The sequence below is a fragment of the Geotrypetes seraphini genome, chromosome 7 (assembly GCF_902459505.1).
Source record: "Geotrypetes seraphini chromosome 7, aGeoSer1.1, whole genome shotgun sequence".
In the NCBI taxonomy this organism is placed as follows: domain Eukaryota; kingdom Metazoa; phylum Chordata; class Amphibia; order Gymnophiona; family Dermophiidae; genus Geotrypetes; species Geotrypetes seraphini.
The window spans coordinates 147,984,288-148,005,587 of record NC_047090.1 but is presented as its reverse complement, the minus strand read 5'-3'; the positions used below and the strand labels follow the sequence as shown (position 1 = coordinate 148,005,587).

Genomic DNA, 21,300 nt, shown 5'->3' with positions numbered 1-21,300 from the left:
AGTGGAATGCCTTAAGAGAATTAGCAAAATTCAAGGGTCCTTAAATTCTTGCTAGCTTTTCACATCCAATGTTCTGTTTTGATCCCCACCCCCTCTAGGACTACAAGTAATTATCTCAATTCACACATTCACATGCTCACTGAAGCCAGGATTTTCAAAAACCCGCGTTAAAAAGCGATAGTCTACTACTGCAGCTGTTTTGATATCAAATCTAAAAACCTGAGACAATCTTTAAAAATTGCGTATGCAAATAAGATCAGCAGACAGCAGCGACGATTTCCTACATTTGCATGTGTCCATCGCTGATGGGCACATGTGCAGAAAAACACAGTTAAAAAAACAAACTCCACACTCTCCTGCTGCACTATTGGACGAATGGAAGGAAGAGGAGGGAAGAAGCAACATCGACTTTTTTCAATCACGCATAAAACATGCCTTTCAAAAAAACTACTATAATTCAGGTAAATCCTGTAATTTGTTTTTAATTTAAAATTTAATCAAGACCCACAGCCAGAAACACACAAGACAAGGGTATCATAAAAGCGCTCAAGAAGAAACGTTGGCTTTTAACAAGTGCACATGAAACATGCCTGTCTCTCCCAAAAACTCAAAAGAAGCTACATTTTACTACCCTCCACTAAAAATATATAGATACACTTTTTTTTTCCATTAGCCACAGTCAAAACACAAATGCTGGCACTGTAACGGCACCCCCGGACCAGTCGCTGCTTTTTGTCGCCAAAAGCCGACACCGCTCTTCAAAAATGCCTCGGCTCATTTCAATGTTAAAGAGCACATTTTCATGCCAGTGTCGGAGATGGCTAGAAACCTTGCTAAAGACAGAGATAATCTGTTTTGATAATCCGCCGCTAAAATGCGTGCAGGCTAAACTGCTGAAAAACAGTTTAGCGACGGCGTTAAAGTTTTGAGAATCTTGCCCTGAGCCTTCCTGTTTTCTATCATTCACATTCATCCAGTTTTTAAAAAAATAAGCCTATATCTTCACTTATTATCTGATCTCACATTATCTTCCCTTGATACTCACTGACAATTGCCACAAGCACAATTGCAAATGGCTGTATCATTTTTATTTTTTGCTGCATGGCAACACTGTTGATCTACATGACAAATCTCAAATGATGAAAGTAGGTGGATTATTATTTTTTTTAATATGCTGGATTAATAATGCCTACAGCACTTATATATCCATACAGTTTTTCCTAGAATTTCTGCCCACACAACAGCTTACTTGGCTCATAGTGCTCAGTAGATGTAAAACAATTATCAGCTGATATAAAGAGTACCATGGAAACTAAAGGAAAGTTATAGCCTACTGCACATATGCATATGTAATGAAAAATAATAAGCACCAATGGTAAAAGAACACAATTTATGTTTTAATTAATTATGTTTGTAATTACAAGTGTATCCTCAATATAGTTATTAAAGAACAAAGCCTGGGTGGGATGGGATAATTAAAATGAAATGTAGAATCTGTAATAGGAATGGAACAGACTATCCCCCTCTTTTACTAAGGCGTGCTAATCGATTTAGAGCGCACTAATGATTAGCATGCGCTAAATACTAACGTGCCCATTATATTCGGTGACGGGATAATCACGCGCCAGATGCCAGCGTGCCGACAATCCAGCATCGACAATTTGGCGCAAGACAGAAGCGCGCGGGGGAAAAAATAATTTTTAAAGAGCTCCAACTGGGGGTTTGGGGTGGCAACCCCCCCACTTTATTGGTTAGTGTTCGCGCTGCCGTTGCGGGGGTGGGTGGGGGGGTGAAACCCCCCACATTATAGAGAAAACGGAACTTTTCCCCAAAAAATCAGAAAAAGTTCCGTTTTCTCTATAATGGAGGTTTCCAACCCCCCGAACCCCCCTCTAACAGCAGCGCGAACACTAACCAATAAAGTGTGCGGGTTGCCACCCCAAACCCCCCCCCCCCCGTCATAGCTCTTTAAAAATTACTTTTCCCCCGCGCACTTCTGTCTTGCGCCGAATTGTCAGGACTGGATTGTCAGCATGCTGGTGTTTTGCGTGCTACTGACAATGAACCTTATATTCTATGGACACGTTAACATTTAGCATGCACTAATCATTAGCATGCGCTAAATGGGTTAGCGCACCTTAGTACAGAAGGCATGTTTCATGCAACTCTCTTCAATCTGCAACCCCCCTTCCTAAATCCATGGCCTAGTGATTATTGTAGCAGCCTGAGAACTAGGGAAACTCTGTTCAGTTCCCACTGCAGCTTCTTGTGACTCTGGGCAAGTCACTTAAACCTCCATTACAGAGTAAACTTTTAAAACCAATAGGAGAAAACATTTTTTCACTCAGAGAATAGTTAAGCTCTGAAATATGTTGCCAGAGGATGTGGTAAGAGCAATTAATGTAGCTGGTTTTAAAAAAAGGTTTGGACAAATTCCTGGAGGAAAAGTCCATAGTCTGCTGTTGAGACTGGCATGGGACAGAAGCATAGAATGCTGCTACTCTTTGGGTTTTGGCCGGGTACTAGTGACCTGGATTGGTCTCCGCGAAGACAGGATACTGGACTAGATGGACCATTGGTCTGACCCAGTAAGGCTATTCATATGTTCTTACGTAATGGTGAACAGTTAGGTACAGTCAGTTATATTCTGTTCCTGGAGGACTCATTATACACAATAAAGACGTTATGGTGGGACTTGTACTTGCCATTGTTTAAAGTCCACTGCACTACGCTGATGCTCAGATCTGCAGGAACATCTGTGAGGCCATTTCTCTCAAAGTGATGTCTGCCAGAGTTCCTTGTGCTTGTTTTCTTGGCATTTATAAATTGGGCATGTCAGTCTGGAAAACTGGTTGTTTTTTTTAGATGTTTATGTGCAAATACATCCATCTTACAGCCATTTTCAAAACAGTAACCCAGACATTTTTCCAGTTCACAAATAGCTCTAAGATGGATGTTGTGTTTGGACATAGTGAGCTAAACGTCCTAGTTTGGACTTGGCCATTTTTTCAAAAATGCCCCTTCACGTCATCATGGTGGCTATCATAACAGCCCTCTTGAAACAGGAGAGGTTACGAGAGACTGGAAATGAACAGATGTACTATTCAAAAAACAAAAAAACTGTGGAACTGATGATCTTGGTAAAAGCTTTATTTGAACAAGGTGCAATAAAGTAACAAATAATGTTCAACAATACAAAGAAACGCAGTATATGAATTGTGGCATAGACCCAACACGGGCCGTGTTTCGGTTGTGAAAACAACCTTCTTCCGGTGTCCGGTACTGCTATAAACCACAAACTTAGGAATTGCGAATGGACGCAACAGAATACTGGACACAAACGAGCCTAGTCTTCTACTCGACCAAAGATATACTATTCCGCAAGAACAAGGTGCATGGAATGTTTCTACTATTTGGGGTTTTGCCAGGTATTAGTGACCTGGATTGGCCACCATGAAGACAGACTGCTGGGCTAGATGGACCATTGGTCTGACCCAGTAAGGCTATTCTTATGTTCTTATCAGTGTTCTGCAACATAATGGAACCACTACTGAAGCCATTGAATGAGGATTATAGATTTGATTGATTTCTTTGATATAGTGGCCAGAATGCTAGACTGTGCTTCACAGTGGATGTGAAGGTACCTGGATTTCAACAGAGTCATTGACATCATTGCACACAGAAAATTGGTTGAACTAGGCTTTGGAAGAAAAATTATAAACTATATGAGAAGCTAGTTGAGCAACCAAATGCTGAAGTGGTAGCTGAAGGAGTCTATTCTGGAATTGGAAAAGTGACTAAGAGGATTTTACAAGTTTCAAGTTTATTTAAAATTTCTTATACCGCCTAATCAGACTTCTAGGCAGTGTACAACATTAATAAAAACATCTAATATAATAAAACCCTAAGCCGCGCATGCGCACTCCCATCTGCATGCTCCCATTTTCCGAGCACTGTAGGGCACCGCAGGTAGGAGTGCGCATGCGTGCTGTCACAACCCTAGGCCTAAAGCTCGGCTTGTGCCAGGAAAGGCTATTCCTAAACCTGGCCTGGCCTTGAATAGGGCCAACCAGTGTGACAGAGTAAACCCCAATAGAAAGGTAGGCTCTGAATTGTCACTTAAAACCCAGCTTACAGAACCCTGGGGAGGTGAGGACTATGAGGGGGAACAGCCTGGATCAGCCACAGAACAATTCCTCTAGCTCAGCTAACTCCCAGCTGCAGGGCTTTATTAGAAGTCCTAGGAAATCTAAGGAGAAGCTGCAGGTTGCCCTGCCCCCTCATAGAACAGGGCGTGGTCGCCTCAGTGCTCTTGAGGCAGCACTGAGGAAGATTCAGGCAGTCTGCCCTGGGTCAGCCCATGAGGGAGGTTTGCAGGACTGCTCTCCTGAACCTCACCACTTTCATGATATTGAGATGGTGGATACAGCCCCTGTCTCTGAAGCCAACCAGCTAGCTGAACCGGAGTCCATGGACTTTATGGAAACTATCATAGATACAGAAGCTTGTCCCATGGAAGAAAGCTAAGTACAATTCCTGTGTTTTGTTGTGCTTAAGTTTGGGAACTTTTTTGGTTTTTTTCTTATTGGAACCTGTTTGCACCTGTGTGGAGCCGTGAGCAGTGCTGGGCTCACTGCAAGGTGCCTGAAGCTGGAAACCTTTTTCCAGGTTTATTTTTGCTGGACTGTTTGGTTTGTGTTTGCCCTTTGAAAGTCAAGAGAAACTACAATTTGGACTGTGTGAAGGGGTGTTAGATTTGGGGAGAATCCACATAAGATCCTTGGTTGGGATTGTGGGGCCATTTGTGGCAATCTGTTTAAAACAGAGTTAAATTAGTGGATTCATCTACTCCCCTCCCCCACCAACTACTGCTGAGTTGGTTGGGGCCAGGCCTGCTTCAATCTAGGCCTGGGTACAGCACTTTCTTTCTTCAAAGGAAGTGTTATAGTTTATTTCTGCCTGTTTGCTAAAGACAGAACTATTAAGGCTGAACTCTTACAGTTTAAGGAGATACTTACCTGTAATACCTGCAAGGAAGGTGTGGGTTGTTTGTTTTTGCAACTCAGTTTTATTTTTTCATGTTTTCCTGTGTTCATGAAAAGAATGGACTGAACCCTGTTTAGGATTTGTAACCACAATAAAGTGGGACTTTATTTTTACTTGGAACTTATTGTTTTGACCTATTTCTGCTTCTTTATTGACTGAGAAATCAGCAGGACTTCCAGCCTCTTCTGGAAGCACGTAAGACGCAGGCTATTCTGGGCGCTGACCGGAGCCAAGCATCTAGTCCGGCACCGGCAACGCCACAGCGCGCATTTCTTTCTCTCCTCCCTGAGGCAGATGTCGGCGCGGCGGATGTCGGCAGCTGCAGGCCGCGGCTGGCGAGCTCGGAGCCCAGATACTCCTGAAAAGGAAGGCAAAACAGAAGGTTCTGTGTCGTCGTCTCTGAGAGGCAGAGATTGAAAGAAGAGGAGCAAGAAGCTGTAAGGTCACTGGAAGGAAAAAGAATAAAGGAATTGGCAGATGAAGGAATCGTGGCTGAGAGTGAGGCTGTTCATTTGCAGGAGGCTGGACAAGCAGACAGAAGGTGGTAGTCAAACACACAAAAGGACAGGGAGCTATAGAGACAGATTTAAAGGGGAAAAAATGCACAAGGAGAGAGAGACACACAGAAAAAAAAACAACAAAAGGAGAGAGATAGGAAAAAAAGACAGAGAGACATACAGCAGCCAATGAGACAGATAGACAGACAGTAGCCAAGGAGACAGAAAAACACAAAAGGAGAGAGATAGGAAAAAAAGACAGAGACACATACAGCAGCCAATGAGACAGATAGACAGACAGTAGATAAGGAGACAGACAGAAAAACTCAAAAGGAGAGAGAGAGGAAAAACAGACAGAGACACATACAGCAGCCAATGAGACAGATAGACCGACAGTAGCCAAGGAGACAGACAGTAAATTGTTTTAACTCTTAAGTCTGCACATATATTCTAGCACCCGTTAATCTAACGGGCTTAAACACTAGTATATTTACTATAATACAAACTTAAAAATTGGTAGACATCTTTAAGGGTAGTTAATACTTCCAAGGATGCTTTAACCAGGGACAAACAGGAAAAAAAGGTTAGAACTATATAATATTATAGAGAAAGAGAGAACAATTAAGGGAAGGATTGCTCTGGGGGAAGGGGCAATAGTAAAAGTATGCCTCTTTGCAGATGATATGCAAATTGACAAGAGTGAACATGATGAAGGAGAGGAGAGATAAGAAGGAAAATTACTTTAAAATACGGGAATATGGTCAAATTTATGGCAAGAAGACAAAGAAAGGTACTGCAGACAATTGCACAAGATCCAGGCAAAATTTATTTTAAACCAACAAACAGATTGTTCTGCACAACCAAACTTCTTGATATAAAGTATAAAATGTGGGACCCAACACAGTCTGTGTTTTGAACAACACGTCTTCTTTAGAGGTCCCAAAAAAATGGTGGTAGCGAGGGCCATGCAACAAATGCCTGATCTGTGTGTTGTATACGTAGACGGTGATGGTGATGGTGTACCACTGAAAAACTGAAGCAGTAGAGGGCAAGTACAATTTAATCCGAAAGCCAAATGCCTTTTTTGGGAGATGAAGAGCTAGCAGTTAACAAACAGGAAAGAGAGAACCCGGCTGAGAAAGCTAACAGGGATTTATACAGGCAAAAAAATAATTTGTTTATTTCACAAAATGTGACTTTTTTTCTTTAAGTTAATTTTACACATTAATGTTTGTGCACATTTTTTTAAATCTGCATTAAAAAATTTTAACGCATTGAAATTAATTTCATGCTTGTTAATTTGTAGAAAAGTAAACATTAAGGTCTCCTTTTAGCAAGCCGAGCTAGTGGGATTAACGCACGTGACTTTTCATCACGCGTTAACCCCTGCGCTGGCCAAAAACTACCGCCTGCTCAAGAGGAAGCAGTAGTGGCTAGCACGGCCGGCGGTTTAGCGTGCGGTATTACATGCATTAAACCTCTAGCGCGGCTTGATAAAAGGAGCCCTAAATCAATTTTGTAAGTACTAAAGGTTTTCAGGTACCTTAACAAACTGAATTCATATGTGAAGGCTAATTTTGCAACAGGACACTGAGGCCCCGATACTATAAAGGGCACCTAAGTCATGCCTAAAGTTAGACGTGCTTTAGGCGCCCAATCTAAGCAGTTAATGAGCCAATTAAGGGTCTTAACAAGCGATAATTGGTACTTAGGCAACCAAAGGATGTAGGTGCCACTTTGTAGACACAGCCACAATTTTATGGACGCCCATGTTTAAAACTTGCGCCTAACTCAAAAGGCATGGGCGTGGTTTGGGCAATGACTCAATTTGGGCGTCCTTTGATTCATTTGCATAACACTGAGCGACCTAGGGCGTCCATATCATGCCTATATTGTAGGCAAATGAAAATTGTGGTCAAACAGCAATGCTATTTGCTAATTAGAGGAAAGGGTCCATTAACTGAAGCACAGCACATAAAAAACATAGCTTTAGTTTTCTTGCTAAAAAGATACCCTTTTTTTCTGACTAAACAGTGCTCCAATCAGCTCATTCTTGAAAGCAAAGAAAGCACATGACAAAAATATATAGATTGCATACATAACTTCATTTGCAAAAAGCTTAAAAACAGAAAAAAAAACCCAGATACAGACCTTAGCATGGCTTCTACTTCATTGCAAATGGAGGTTTGCAGCTGCATAATGGTGACCTCATTGTGAGATCATTAAGGTGCACCTGCAAGGTAGAATGCCACAATTACAATATGTGCTGGGATTTGAACCTATGACCTCTGGAAGAGGAGCACAAGGTTTTTACTTATTGAGCTATAGCAGCTTCCAGGCAGGTGTCTCTGACTGCCCTGTGATATGATAGCGTAGCAGATCCCTAACCGACATGGGAGGGGCTTTAGGTATCCGGCCAGAATGCACTGGGAAGGAGGCCTAAGACTCTGATTGGCCCAAGTGCCTAAGGCCCCTACTATAGAAGGGGCCGTAGGTATATGAGCCAATCAGGGCCTTAGGCTCTTCACTGGTGAATCCCAGAATTTACAAGGTATGGGGTAGTTAGAGGGGGGTGTTCTCCCTTTTAGGGGGATCACTGGGTGGGTGGAAGGTCGGAGGGTAGAGGGGTGGTTGCCGGGTGGATGGCAGGGGTGTTTCGGGGGTGTTCTGGAAGAAGGGAGTGGGCATCCCTTCTGCCTATAGCAGTTGGGTGGGGGAGGATGTTTCAGAGCAGGGGTCCGGCTGGAAGAATTGAGCACTCCTCCTGCTGGTGCATGCTTTGGGGGGGACAGAAGGGAGTGGTCATCCCTCCTGCTGCCATTCATGGGATGGGGGAGCAGGTTCACTGAGCAGCCACTAGCTGATCGCAGCAGTGAGATTTATTTGCCACGATCAGCATAGCGGCCGTGTCTATTTGAAATGTAGACCAGCTTTTTGTTGGCCTGCATTTCAGGTACCCTAGGGAGATGCGTAGGGCCACCTAAACTCGCCCAAGGTCACTTCCGGATGAAACCACACCCACGCCTAGCCTTAGGCGAGCTTAAGTCTCCCTATGCGTCTCTCTCAACTGTGACAGATGCCTACAGTGTAGGTGGCTTGCCTTGGGGTGGTTTTTAAAATGTGTGTTCCAATTGGCTGGTTAGACAGCGGTAGGATGCCTACCACCGCCTACAATCAGGACGCCATTTACAGAATATACCCCACAGTTTTTAGTTGCGGTAGCTGCAGCACTCTGCTCTTATGGCTTTCATATATTCAAGCGGCTCAGGTAGCAATGACCTTAACCATATGTCTACTGGAACTTTTGAGATTTGTGATCAACTACCAGAAATCCCATCTCCAACATCTCATACACTGGAATTCATAGGAGTGTTACTCAGTGGCGTACCTAGGGGGGGGGGGGGGCGGGCCGCCCCGGGTACCAGCCCTAAGGGGGTGTTCCCGGCCTTGCCGTTCAGTCCCCCGCCACCCCCGAAGGACCGCTCGCCCCACTGACCTTCCTGCACCACCTGTGAAGCAGCCCGCAGCAGGATCGCGAAGTCAGCGTCAGCATCCCTGCGCTGCTTCCTGCGCCGCGATCCCGCCCCTCCTCTGACGTCAGAGGAGGGGCGGGACCGTGGCGCAGGAAGCAGCGCAGGGATCGCTGACGCTGACTTCGCGATCCTGCTGCAGCTGTTCATAGGTGGTGCGGGGAGGCCAGGGGGGCGAGCGGTCCTTCGGGGTGGGTCGGGGCATCAGGCCTTCAGGGTGGGGCGGGCGGGCAGGCAAGCAGGCTTTCAAGGGGGAGGGGGTGACAGGCAGGCAGGCAGGCCTTCAAGGGGGGACAGGCCTTCGGGGGGGGGGTGCAGACCTTCAAGGGGTGCAGGCCTTCAAGGGGGGCAGGCAGGCCTTCAGGGGGGTGCAGGCCTTCGGGGGGGGGGGTGTAGGCCTTTGGGGGGGTGCAGATCTTCAAGGGGGTGCAGGCCTTCAAGGGGGGAAAGGCAGGCAGGCCTTCAAGGGGGGGACAGGCCTACAAGGGGGGGGACAGGCCTACAAGGGGGGGGGACAGGCCTACAAGGGGGGGGGACAGGCCTTCAAGGGGGGTGCAGGCCTTCAAGGGGGAGACAGGCCTTCAAGGGGGGGAAAGGCAGGCAGGCCTTCAAGGGGGGGACAGGCCTACAAGGGGGGGACAGGCCTACAAGGGGGTGGGACAGGCCTTCAAGGGGGGGACAGGCCTTCGGGGGGGTGCAGACCTTCAAGGGAGTGCAGGCCTTCGGGGGGGGGGTGCAGTCCTTCAAGGGGGTGCAGGCCTTCAAGGGGGGGAAAGGCAAGCAGGCAGGCCTTCAAGGGGGGGACAAGGCCTACAAGGGGGGGAGAAGCTACAAGGGGGTGGTACAAGCCTTCAAGTGGGGGACAGGCCTTCGGGGGGGGGTGCAGACCTTCAAGGGAGTGCAGGCCTTCGAGGGGGGTGGTGCAGGCCTTCAAGGGGGTGCAGGCCTTCAAGGGGGGACAGGCCTTCAAGGGGGGAAAGGCAGGCAGGCAGGCCTTCAAGGGGGGACAGGCCTACAAGGGGGGGGGGAGAAGCTACAAGGGGGTGGGACAGGCCTTCAAGTGGGGGACAGGCCTTCGGGGGGGTGCAGGCCTTCGGGGGGTGCAGACCTTCAAAGGGGGGACAGGCAGGCAGGCCTTCAAGGGGGGGACAGGCCTACAAGGGGAAGGGACAGGCCTTCAAGGGGGGTGCAGGCCTTCAAGGTGGGACAGGTAGACCTTTAAGGGGGGACAGGCCTTTGGGGGGGGACCATGATTTAGAAGTACACGGAGGGAAGGGGGTGTTCAAAGAGACATGCATATGCCAAACTTTGGGGGGGGGGAAGAAATAATGGGTCTGAAAATAGAGGAGAGGGAGAGAGATGATGGACCATGGGATTTAGGGAGGGAAGGAACAGAAAGGGAGAGAAATTGGACACAAGGGATGGTGTGGAGGAGGGATAGAGATACTGGATAGGAGGGTAATTAGGAAAAGAAACGGAGAGATGGTGGACTCTGGGATGGTGGGGAAGGAGGGAGAGATGCCGGATGAAAGGGTATTTAAGAAAAGGTGGATCTGTGGAGGGAGATGAAAAAAAGGAAAGATACCAGACTTCCTGGGAAGGGAAGGGAAATGGAAAGGGAGGACAGAGTTGGCAGATGGATGGTTAGCATCCAGAAAGAAGGAGACCCTGGCAAGCAAGTTATCAGAAGAAAACCAGAGCCTTGGACCAACAAGATTTGAAATATAACCAGACAACAAAAGGTAGAAAAATTAATTTTATTTTCTGTTTTGTGATTATAACATGTCAGATTTGAAATGTGTATCCTGCCAGAGCTGGTGTTGGACTGCAAACGTGAGCTAGGATTTAACAGAAAGAGGAAAAGTCCTTTTTGTTTCTTTATTTTATTTACACCACAGCGCCAGTGTGGTTAGGAGAAGCCAAAGGGGGTGAAAAAGCTATAAAACCCACCAGGAGTTTTGAAAAAAATCACCCAACTGGGCAGGAAAATCGAATTGAAAAACCAATTCAATAGGGCTGAATCGAATCAAAATTTTTTTTTCCTGTATCTGGCAGCATTAGTTTGCGCTACTGTCTTAGACTTTAGGACCTGGGATTGGGGAGAGATGGCATCCTCAGTACTTTATAATGCAAGTGAAACGAGGATTTGGTCAGACTTTTGAAGGGTCTGCAGAAAAAAAATATTGTATAGGCCGGGGACATGAGACAGCAGGAAATGGGAACTTTTCTTCCTTCTATTTTTGTGAATGGAAAGGCTGAGGATGTCAGAGAGGTCAGTTAAAATATGTGCTTTATAAGAAAATATAATAATGAGTTTATAGCATAGCTGGCCTACCCAGTGAGGTGTTCCTAGTGGTGATGGTGGCAGCGTGTCAATGTGTTGAGAGGAAGAGGTGGTCTGGGAAATTCTGCTGAGCAAACTCCGGGCCCATTTCCACCCCCCCAGTTAGTCCACTCCACTCAACTGATTCACACACTGAGTGGGTCTTTGGGTGTTGTTTTGGGATCTCTTCCAGTGGTTTATCTCCTTCTGGTCCAAGGAAGGAAACTTTGTTATCCTTAGCATTGACCTACAGAATATGTTTGTAACAGCGCTGCTTGTGTGGCATTAGGCTATGTAGTGATCGAAAGAAAAAAACAGACCTTTGCACATTTTTGCACTATATGGTGGGTGTATGAGGAGATTCACATTTCCTGCACAGCTAAGTCCATGTGAAGTTACCTTGTGCTGTATTTGACATCTAGCAAGGTCTCTGTTTGAAAGGAAAGATCTAAAATTAAAAATGAAGTGGCCAGAAGTTATGGTAAAAGCAGATAGTGTAGCTGGTTTTAAGAAAGATTTGGACAAATTCCTGGAGGAAAAGTCCATAATCTGTTATTAAGACATGGGGGAAGTGTCTGCTTGCCCTGGATCGGTAGCATGGAATGTTGCTACTCTTTGGGTTTTGACCAGGTATTAGTGTCCTGGATTGGCTACCATGAGAATGGGCTACTGGGCATGATGGACCATTGGTCTGACCCAGTTAGGCTATTCTTATGTTATGTTCTCATCTGTAGGGGCCTTTGTTTTCACTTCTTATTTTAATGTATTTTTTTTCTGGGAACTTATCAGTGTTTTTTATAATGGGAACAAAAATGGAAGAGAATTAATGTGTGTGGAATGGGGGGTAACTAATTTCTTCAGCTAAATAATTCAATCCACTTCAAACAGACATAGGAGAACTTGTGCACCATTCACACACCCTCCAACCAAAAACGTCAAAAGAAAAAAACTGTTCGACAACCTCCTAGCCATTCGAGCTGCAACACTCGACCCCCAACTCTACAACCAATTGATATCAACCAGACTGCAAAACCTTCAAAAAGAAATAAAAACCCTTCTATTCAAAAAACACATAAAACCGAACTAACACAATCAGAACTGTCCCAAGAATCACCTGCAACTACTCCATATGTACTTCTAATGTCATGACAATTTAGACATAATTTATGTTATGTTATGTTTGGAATAATGGTTACATATATGAGGTTCAATAAAAGAAAATTTTCACTGCCTGTTTCTATTCTGACCATTTATTCCATTTCATGGTTATTGCAAAAAAAAAAAAAAAAAAAAAAAAATTTTTTTACATGGGGGGGGGGGTGTGTGTCAAAAAATGATGGGCCCCGGGTGCCACATACCCTAGGTACGCCACTGGTGTTACTGGATACAGCCAAACTTGTGCCAACCTCCCTCAGCAGAAGCTTGACAATCTAATTTGCCTTTTGCAACCAGGTGTCTACTGGGGTACATGGCATCCACAGTTCATGTTACCACCACCTTCACCCATCTTCATTTTAGGGATCCCTAATGTACTCTTGCCTCTCAGTGATCTCAGGCCACAGATATGTTCCCCCATCAACTCAGTCACCTCTCTTCTTCGACATTCTCTGCAGTGGTGGCTCATCCCAACAAACCTCTCAAGGGGCCTACTATTTCATGTGCCCCCCCCCCCCCCATCAAAAGCTGTTAATGACATATGCATTCATGTCTGAATGGGGAGCTCACCTAGATAGCCTTCGTACTCAAGGAATTTGGACTATTCAAGAGAAATCCCTTCACATCAAGCTCCTAGAGCTGTGAGCAATTCGCAGAGCGCTGGATTTGAAATGAGAGTTAAAGGTTCAAGAGACCATAAACAAAGGGTTTGAATATCTGAATAGTATACAAATGCTATTGAATTATCTGTACTAGTATTGGTTTGAGTGGAAGTATTGGAATTGTTAAAAGTCATTCCTGACAATTTGTTTATTGATTAGGCCTATGTATATAGTTCAAATAAATGAGTTTAATTTATTAGCCAATCTTGTTCACAGAGAGTTTTGGGGATTTTTCCTGAGGGAGAAGAAGGTGAACCCACCCGTTAACACTTCTTTTCCCCAGGTGGCGACATTGAGAGCTAACCAACCCCCTATTTTATGAATGCATAGCGCAGGTTTTAGTGGCGGCAGTGGCGGTAACTACTCCGACACTCATAGAATTCCTATGAGCGTCGGAGGAGTTACCGTTGCTGCCGGCGCTAAAACCTGCACTATGTGTTTCTAAAAGAGGGTTCAAGTGAGGAAATGACAGAGACTGCCTTTGGGGGACTCCAGCCAGGTCGAACCTTGGACCCAGAGCCGCCCTGAAGGGGGTGTTACACAGATTTATAAACCAAATTTGAATCCATAGCTGGATTTATGAGAAAGTGTGTTTTTTTATAGCAGTAATGTGATGTGGTTCTGAGTCTTTTTAAATCATAGGGCAAAGCCTTATGTATACAAAAGGACTAAAGGTCGATCAGCACCTGATGAATAAGCTATTCAAACACACAGGGATGGCAGAACAGATAACTTGCAATGTTTAGACTAACCTATGCTGCCTGTTCATTTGCTCTGCTTTTCAGATAAAGCACAAGGCTGTGCCCATTTTTCTCTCTCAGCGCGGTAGTTCCCATTAAGACATGGTTTTCTATAATTATAGAATCCAACTCACACTTTGCTAAGTGCATTTAGTACTTTAGAACTATAAACAAAAGTGGTCTTGGCTCTGAGAGCACATAATATAATGTGAGATGTATTACTGTATGCAAGTACGGACCTTTAAAATTTCTCTTCTACCAACATCTACAATTTCTTTGAAGCACACTGGAATAAACAAAACATACAGAACCCAATTTAAAACATAGATGTATTTTCTATAGAGGGACACACACCTATTTACTAGGAGGGTGTAAGCCAAAACCACTACTGATGTCAGCTTGGTGTTTATATCACAAAGTTCAAAGGGGATATAAGAGCTTCCAAGGACCGAGAACCAGGCCTCTGATGTTTCTCAAGTGACTCACCTATTGTGGCCACACCTATTTTTTCCCTTCATTTTTTTGTGTGGCAGCCCTTAGGAGCAGCTCATGAAGAAATTCAGAGAGTCATCATGCTCTTTTTTAGAGGACCCAATTAAACTGAGACTTCTTATTCACTTTGTTAAAAAAAAACTTTTTTCATTAATAGATTATATTGTTTTATCATCATATTTATTCCTCCATTTGGTCTGTAGGATCACTATGAAGGGCATTTTTGATATGACATCTAAATCCTAGTTTAGGTGTTTTGAGAAAAATGGTCATTTCTAGATGTGATTGACCTCAGTGTTTCTATCTTTTTTGACCATCTAAAAAAAAGTCCAAATGAAAAAATGTACAAAAACCACCTATTGGGATGTAGAAGAGGTCAACATTCATAGCAGACTAGCCACACAGACATCCCAACAGAGCAATAGGGCACCCTTGAGGGCACTGCAGTAAACTTCACATCAAATGTCCCAGGTACACATCCTCACCATTACCCCCCTTACATTGTATGGTGAGTCCAAAACCCACCCACAACCTACTGGACCTAACTATATTCCACGCCAATAGCCTTTATGCCTGCAGGTGTCACCTATATGTCAGTACAATAGGTTTTTATTGGGTTTTGGAGAGCTCACAAGCTCTGCTACAAATGTCGTAGTTAGAGTAGGATATGGGCCTGGGTTCCCTTCTCTGGAGTTCACTGCACTGACCACCAGGCTATTCTAGAGACCTACTTGCTGCTCTCCTAGGACTGGCCATACCATCTGAAGCTGTCATACAGGCAAGTATGTACTGTTTCATTCACATTTTTGTGGGGAGGGAGAGGGTCAGTGACCACTAGGGGAGTTTAGGGGAATTATTCTTTCATCCCTTCAGCGGTCATCTGGTCAGTTTGGACACCTTTTTGGCACTTATTCTTTATTAAAACAGATCTAGCCCCGGTCATCCAAATTGTGCCCTGAACATATTCTTAAATGTTCGATTATGGCAGAAAAACATCCAAGTAATAACACCCCCCCCCCCCTTGAGATTTAGACAAACTATTGACAAACTGCACAGAAAACCGTCAAGACCAGGGGTTCTTAAATCTGTCCTGTCTTAAATCTGTCCCCAGCCAGTCGGGTTTTCAAGATATCTCTAATGAATATGCATGAGGCAATTTCCATGCGTGTTACCTCTATTATATGCAAATCTACCTCATGCATATTCATTAGGGATATCTTGAAAACTGACTGGCTGAGAGTTCCTCGGGACAGGCTTAAGAACCACTGGAAGATAATAGGTTTTGAAAATACCTAATTGGAAGGGTTTGAGGGGGAAAAAAGTCCATCTGCCCCTTCATGCCACTTTTTGAATGTTTTTCTATTTTGAAGATGAGCCCCTATATATGTTTATTATTACAGGCATACATTTTTAAACATTGTGGCAATTTGCATGCCTTTAGTTTACTGCATCAGGAGTGAAAGGATTTTTCAGCTCATGCATTAGAATACTGTACATTGAAGTTTATCACACTGTTTTAACACACCAGTTTATTATATTGACCTCAAAATGGGGGAAAACCTGTGAGTACACAATACCATATCTTCTATTACCTTCTTCTCTGCACTCAAGTCCGTGTTATATACACAAATCAGTAGCTCATTTTCCTAATGAAAAAGATTTTCCTATGGGAATGTATAGCTGATATAACATCTAGTTCAAAAGGAAGAAGAAAATCATGATCTCTGATAATAAATCCAAACCATGCATATACTTCTAATTTCTACTTGTGCCTTCAAACAAAATTGATACAATTAAAAATCGGGCACCTGAGCTTTGGCTCTATGGAAAAAAATATTGACATACCTGGTCTCTTTGCTCTGAAGCCACAAGACAAGTCAAACAGGAAGTTCACATGTCAGGAAAAAAACTCAGTTCCTATATTTTTATCCGCTTCTTGCTTTAATCTTCATTATAGTCTTTCATAGGTCCTAATTACAGAAATATTTCCTAAATTTCAGCCTAAATTTCCCCCCTGAGGCTAGTATGTCCAATAAGTCGGAGCAGGACTGAGAGGCGATAGCAATAGAAACAGGAGCTGGGAACTTTCTTTGCATCACAGAAAAAGCAATGCTGTTTGCATGTCAAACAGTGTGATTATTACCATAGGAATGCCAACTAACAGGTGGGACAGAAACCCGATTGGACCAGACATTCTATCAATTGTTTACCTTTTCTATGAAAAAATGTTTATTCAGAGCAGACAGCTACAGAACCACTGCTACAAGGCCTTCTTGGTACCTTCTTTTATTTATCAAGGAGGTTAATTGAAGGGAAAAACTTTCTTCGTTAGACTTCTTTGGGAGGGAAAGGAGGGAAATGGGGAGGAGTCCTGCATTTCAAGGCCCTTATCTTCCCTGGACACTATATTTTCTATCACTTTCTTTCTAGGTCTATCTATATATCAGTCTTCACCCGAATGCAGTAAAAATCCATACCACGTTTCCATTGAAAAAAAATATATATATGATTTTTTTTAAAAGGGCTGCAGAGGAAATTAGAGACTGGCAAGCAGGTTGTCAGTGCTAGGCAAAATAGTGGAAACTATTATAAAGAATAAAATTGCTTAACGTATATATACAAGGAGCGGCTGAAAAGTTCTCAGCACAACCAACAAAGTTGGTACAGTCTCTATCGAGGGCTAAACACTTATCCCCTCTTCTACGAAACTGCACTAGTAGTTTCTAGCGCGGGGAGCCGCACTGAAGGCCTGTGCTGCTCCCTACGCTCATAGGAACTCAATGAGCGTCGGGAGCAGCACGGGCCATTCAGCATGCTCTCTCTGCACTAAAAACCGCTAGCGTGATTTCATAGAAGAGGGGGCTAGTCCAGCGATTTTCTACTTTTTTTTTGTTCTGCATTTTTCCTAACAGAACGAAAAAAGTGGAAAATCAAAAGGGCTGATTCTCCAAACAGGCGTCCCGATTGTAGGCAGCAATAGGAGTCCTACCACCATCTCACAGCCAATTGGAACACATGTTTTTAGAAAACAATGCAAGCGGGGAAGGACACCTACATTGTAGGCATATGTTGCGCACCTACAGAGACGCGAAGAGACACTTACGGGTGCCCAAGGTGTGTGGTAGGAGCATGTTCTCCACCGAAAATGGCCTTGGGCATCAGTAAGCATCTCAGTAGGCATGAGACATTCGCCTTAAATGTAGAGAGTAAAAAGTAGAAGGAACCAAGAGAGAGAAAGAATGCCGTAAATGGTAGACAGCATAAAAGAAACTTAGTGTTAAAGAAAACTTTGAACTTTTTCTAAGTTGGTTTCAGATCTAATATGTAAAGGCAGAGAATTCCAAATAGTGAGAGCGGTCACGGAGAATGAAGTTGTACGACGAGTGCTGATTATTTTGAATGATGGAGCAAAAAAAAAGATCTTTAAGTCTGTCCCCGTACATCATATGATGACGACTACCGACCATTTTAAATGTCTTCCTCTGGACTCCCATCCTGTTTATATCTTTTTGAAAGTGCAGTTTCCAGAATTGTACACAATATTCTAAATGAGGTCTGGAGCATAGGAAACAGAGAGTGGGGGTAAATGGGCAATACTCAGACCGGAAGAGCGTCACCAGTGGGGTGCCACAGGGCTCGGTGCTTGGACCCGTACTCTTCAACATCTTTATAAACGATCTGGACATAGGTACGATGAGCAAGGTGATTAAATTTGTGGACAACACGAAGGTATTCAGAGTAGTGAAGACGCAGGGGGATTGTGAAGATCTACAACATGACATAATCAGGCTCGAGGAATGGGCATCGACATGGCAGATGAGGTTCAACGTGGATAATTGTAAAGTGATGCATGTCGGTAACAAAAATCTGAAGCACGAGTACAGGATGTCCAGGGCGGTACTTGGAGAGACCTCCCAGGAAAGGGACTTGGGAGTTCTGATCGATAAGTCGATGAAGCCATCTACGCAATGTGCGGTGGCGGCGAAAAGGGTGAACAGAATGCTATGAATGATAAAAAAGGGGATCACGATCAGATCGGTGAAGGTTATCATGCCGCTGTACCGGGTCATGGTGTGCCCTCTCCTGGAGTACTGCGTATAGCACTGGTCGCCATATATGAAGAAGGACACAGTATTATTCAAGAGGGTCCAGAGAAGAGCGACTAAGATGGTTAAGGGGTTGGAGGAGCTGCCGTACAGCGAAAGATTAGAGAAACTGGGCCTCTTCTCCCTCAAACAGAGGAACATAAGAACATAAGCATTGCCTCTGCCGGGTCAGACCAGGGGTCCATCGTGCCCAGCAGTCCACTCCCACGGCGGCCCCCCAGGTCCATGACCTGTAAGTGATCCTTTACCTAAATCGTGTATTCCCTATTCATTTAGTATCCTGTATAGAAACATAGAAACATAGAAGATGATGGCAGAAAAGGGCTACAGCCCATCAAGTCTGCCCACTCTGCTTACCCACCCCCTGTCTATGCCCTAATGACCCAATTTCCTTATCTTGACCCTCGTAGGGATCCCACATGGGTATACCATTTATTCTTAAAGTCTGGCACGCTGTCTGCCTCGATCACCTGCACTGGAAGCTTGTTCCAATGATCAACCACTCTCTCTGTGAAGAAATACTTTCTGGTGTCGCCATGAAATTTTCCGCCCCTGAGTTTGAGCGGGTGCCCTCTTGTGGCCGAGGGTCCCTTGAGAAAGAAAATATCATCTTCCACTTCGACACGTCCCGTGAGGTACTTAAATGTTTCGATCATGTCTCCCCTCTCCCTACGTTCCTTAGAGCTGCAATTAGAGAATGACACGGTGACGGTTTACCCGCGGCCACTGCATTTAAGCCGCGGGTCACCGCCGAAAACGGGGAAGAAAACTAGCAGTCGCTGCGGTGACGGGGACAAGGCCATTCACCGACCGCAGAAACGGTGAACAGGTTTGTCCCCGCGGGCCAATGTACCCCCTTCTAGGAACCGCTACTACGGCTGCAAGTCTCCCCTCCCCCCAGCGATCACGGCAGGAGGGCACCCAACCCCTCCTGTAGACCCCCCCAACGGCCCTCCCGACAATCGCAGCAGAAGGGTACCCAACCCCTCCTGCCGGTCCTCCCAATGGCCTCCCCTAAGATCGCCGGCAGGAGGGTACCCAACCCCTCCTGCTGGACCCCCCCCCAACGAACCCTCCCACCCCGGAACCCCCTTAGTCTTACTTTCCAAGTTGGACCGGACAGCTCCTCGCTCGTCTGACCAGCAGGCCTGCCTCCGTCCAAATGAGGCGGGCCCACCCCTCCCCTCCCCTGCCTAACCCACAGGATCTAGGGCCTGATTGGCCCAAGCACCTAAGGCCCCCTCCTATAGCGGGAGTGGCTTTAGGTGCCTAGACCAATCAGGCCCTAGGATCCTGTGGGTTGGGCAGGGTAGGGGCGGGCCCGCCTCATTTGGACGGAGGCAAGCCTGCTGGCCATACGTGTGAGGAGCCGTCCGGTCCAACTTGGAAAGTAAGGACTAAGGGGGTATCCGGGGTGGGAGGGTTCGTTTGGGGGGGGGTCCAGCAGGAGGGGTTGGGTACCCTCCTGCCGGCGATCTTAGGGGAGGCCATTGGGGGACCGGCAGGAGGGGTTGGGTACCCTTCTGCTGCGATTGTCGGGAGGGCCGTTGGGGGGGTCTACAGGAGGGGTTGGGTGCCCTCCTGCCGTGATCGCTGGGGGTGGGGAGACTTGCAGCCGTAGCCGCGGTCACTATGCTAATCACGGCAGGGAGATCTTTGCCGCGATTAGGTACAGCGGCCGCGTCTACTTACTATATAGGCTAACATTGTAAGCATTTAAAGTACATGTCGTGTTTGTTTTTGCATTGCTAGCCCCAGGGGTGGTGGAAGATTAGTGATTGAAAAACTGTATGAAAAATAACTATTTTAAATTTAGTGATCAAAATGTGTCAGTTTTGAGAATTTTTATTAATTAATTTTTTCTCTGCGTGTTTTGTTTTTGTATAGTTATTAACTAATATTTAACTAAGTTTTAAAGTTTTAAAGAATGTTTCCTTTATACGTAAATAAAGAAAAGTGAATGGGATTGCAGTGGCGGTGACGGGGCGGTGAATGGGGTGGCAGTGGCGGTGACGGGGCGGTGAAGAGGATGGTGAGACGGGGACGGGCGGTGACGGGGATGGTGAGACGGGGACGGGGCGGTGACGGGGATGGTGAGACGGGGACGGAGACCAATTTTTTCACCGTGTCATTCTCTAGCTGCAATTTGTTCAGTCTCTCTTCGTACGAGAATGAACAAATTGCAGCCTCTATCTGTATCCTTCAATCCCCTTCTCCTTTAGGAAGTCATCCAATCCCTTTTTGAAACCCAATATTGTACTCTGTCCTATCACCTCTTCTGGGAGCACATTCCAGGTGTCCACCACCCTCTGAGTGAAGAACTTCCTAGCATTCGTTTTGAATCTGTCTCCTTTCAATTTTTCTGAATGCCCTCTTGTTTATGTTGACCCTGCTAGTCTGAAGAATCTGTCCCTCTCCACCTTATCTATGCCTTTCATGATTTTATAAGTCTCTATCATGTCCCCTCTAAGTCTCCGCTTTTCCAGGGTAAAGAGCCCAGCTTCTCCAGCCTTTCAGCATATGAAAGGTTTTCCATGCCCTTTATCATCCTTGTCGCTCTTCTCTGGACCCTCTCAAGTATCGCCATATCCTTCTTAAGGTACGGCGACCAGTATTGGACGCAGTACTCCAGATGCGGGCGCACCATCACTCGATACAGTGGTAGGATAACTTCCTTCGTTATGGTAGTGATACCCTTTTTGATAATGCCCAATATTCTGTTTGTTTTCTTTGAGGCCGCTGCACATTG

General features: G+C 45.3%; 1 protein-coding gene across 4 annotated transcripts in view; it reads right to left on the bottom strand.

The window, feature by feature from the left end:
* The window catches only part of SYT16 (synaptotagmin 16), a 136,938-nt gene extending 120,404 nt beyond the window's left edge, over nt 1-16,534 (bottom strand). For 3 of the 4 annotated variants that reach the window (XM_033953082.1, XM_033953081.1, XM_033953085.1), the window contains exon 1: nt 16,291-16,534. The gene's annotated coding sequence lies outside the window, so the exon portion shown is untranslated. Of the gene's footprint in view, nt 1-7,694; nt 7,752-16,290 lie in introns of those variants that run through there. The other variant, XM_033953083.1, reaches the window with a different exon arrangement.
* Nucleotides 16,535-21,300: the final 4,766 nt, after the last annotated feature.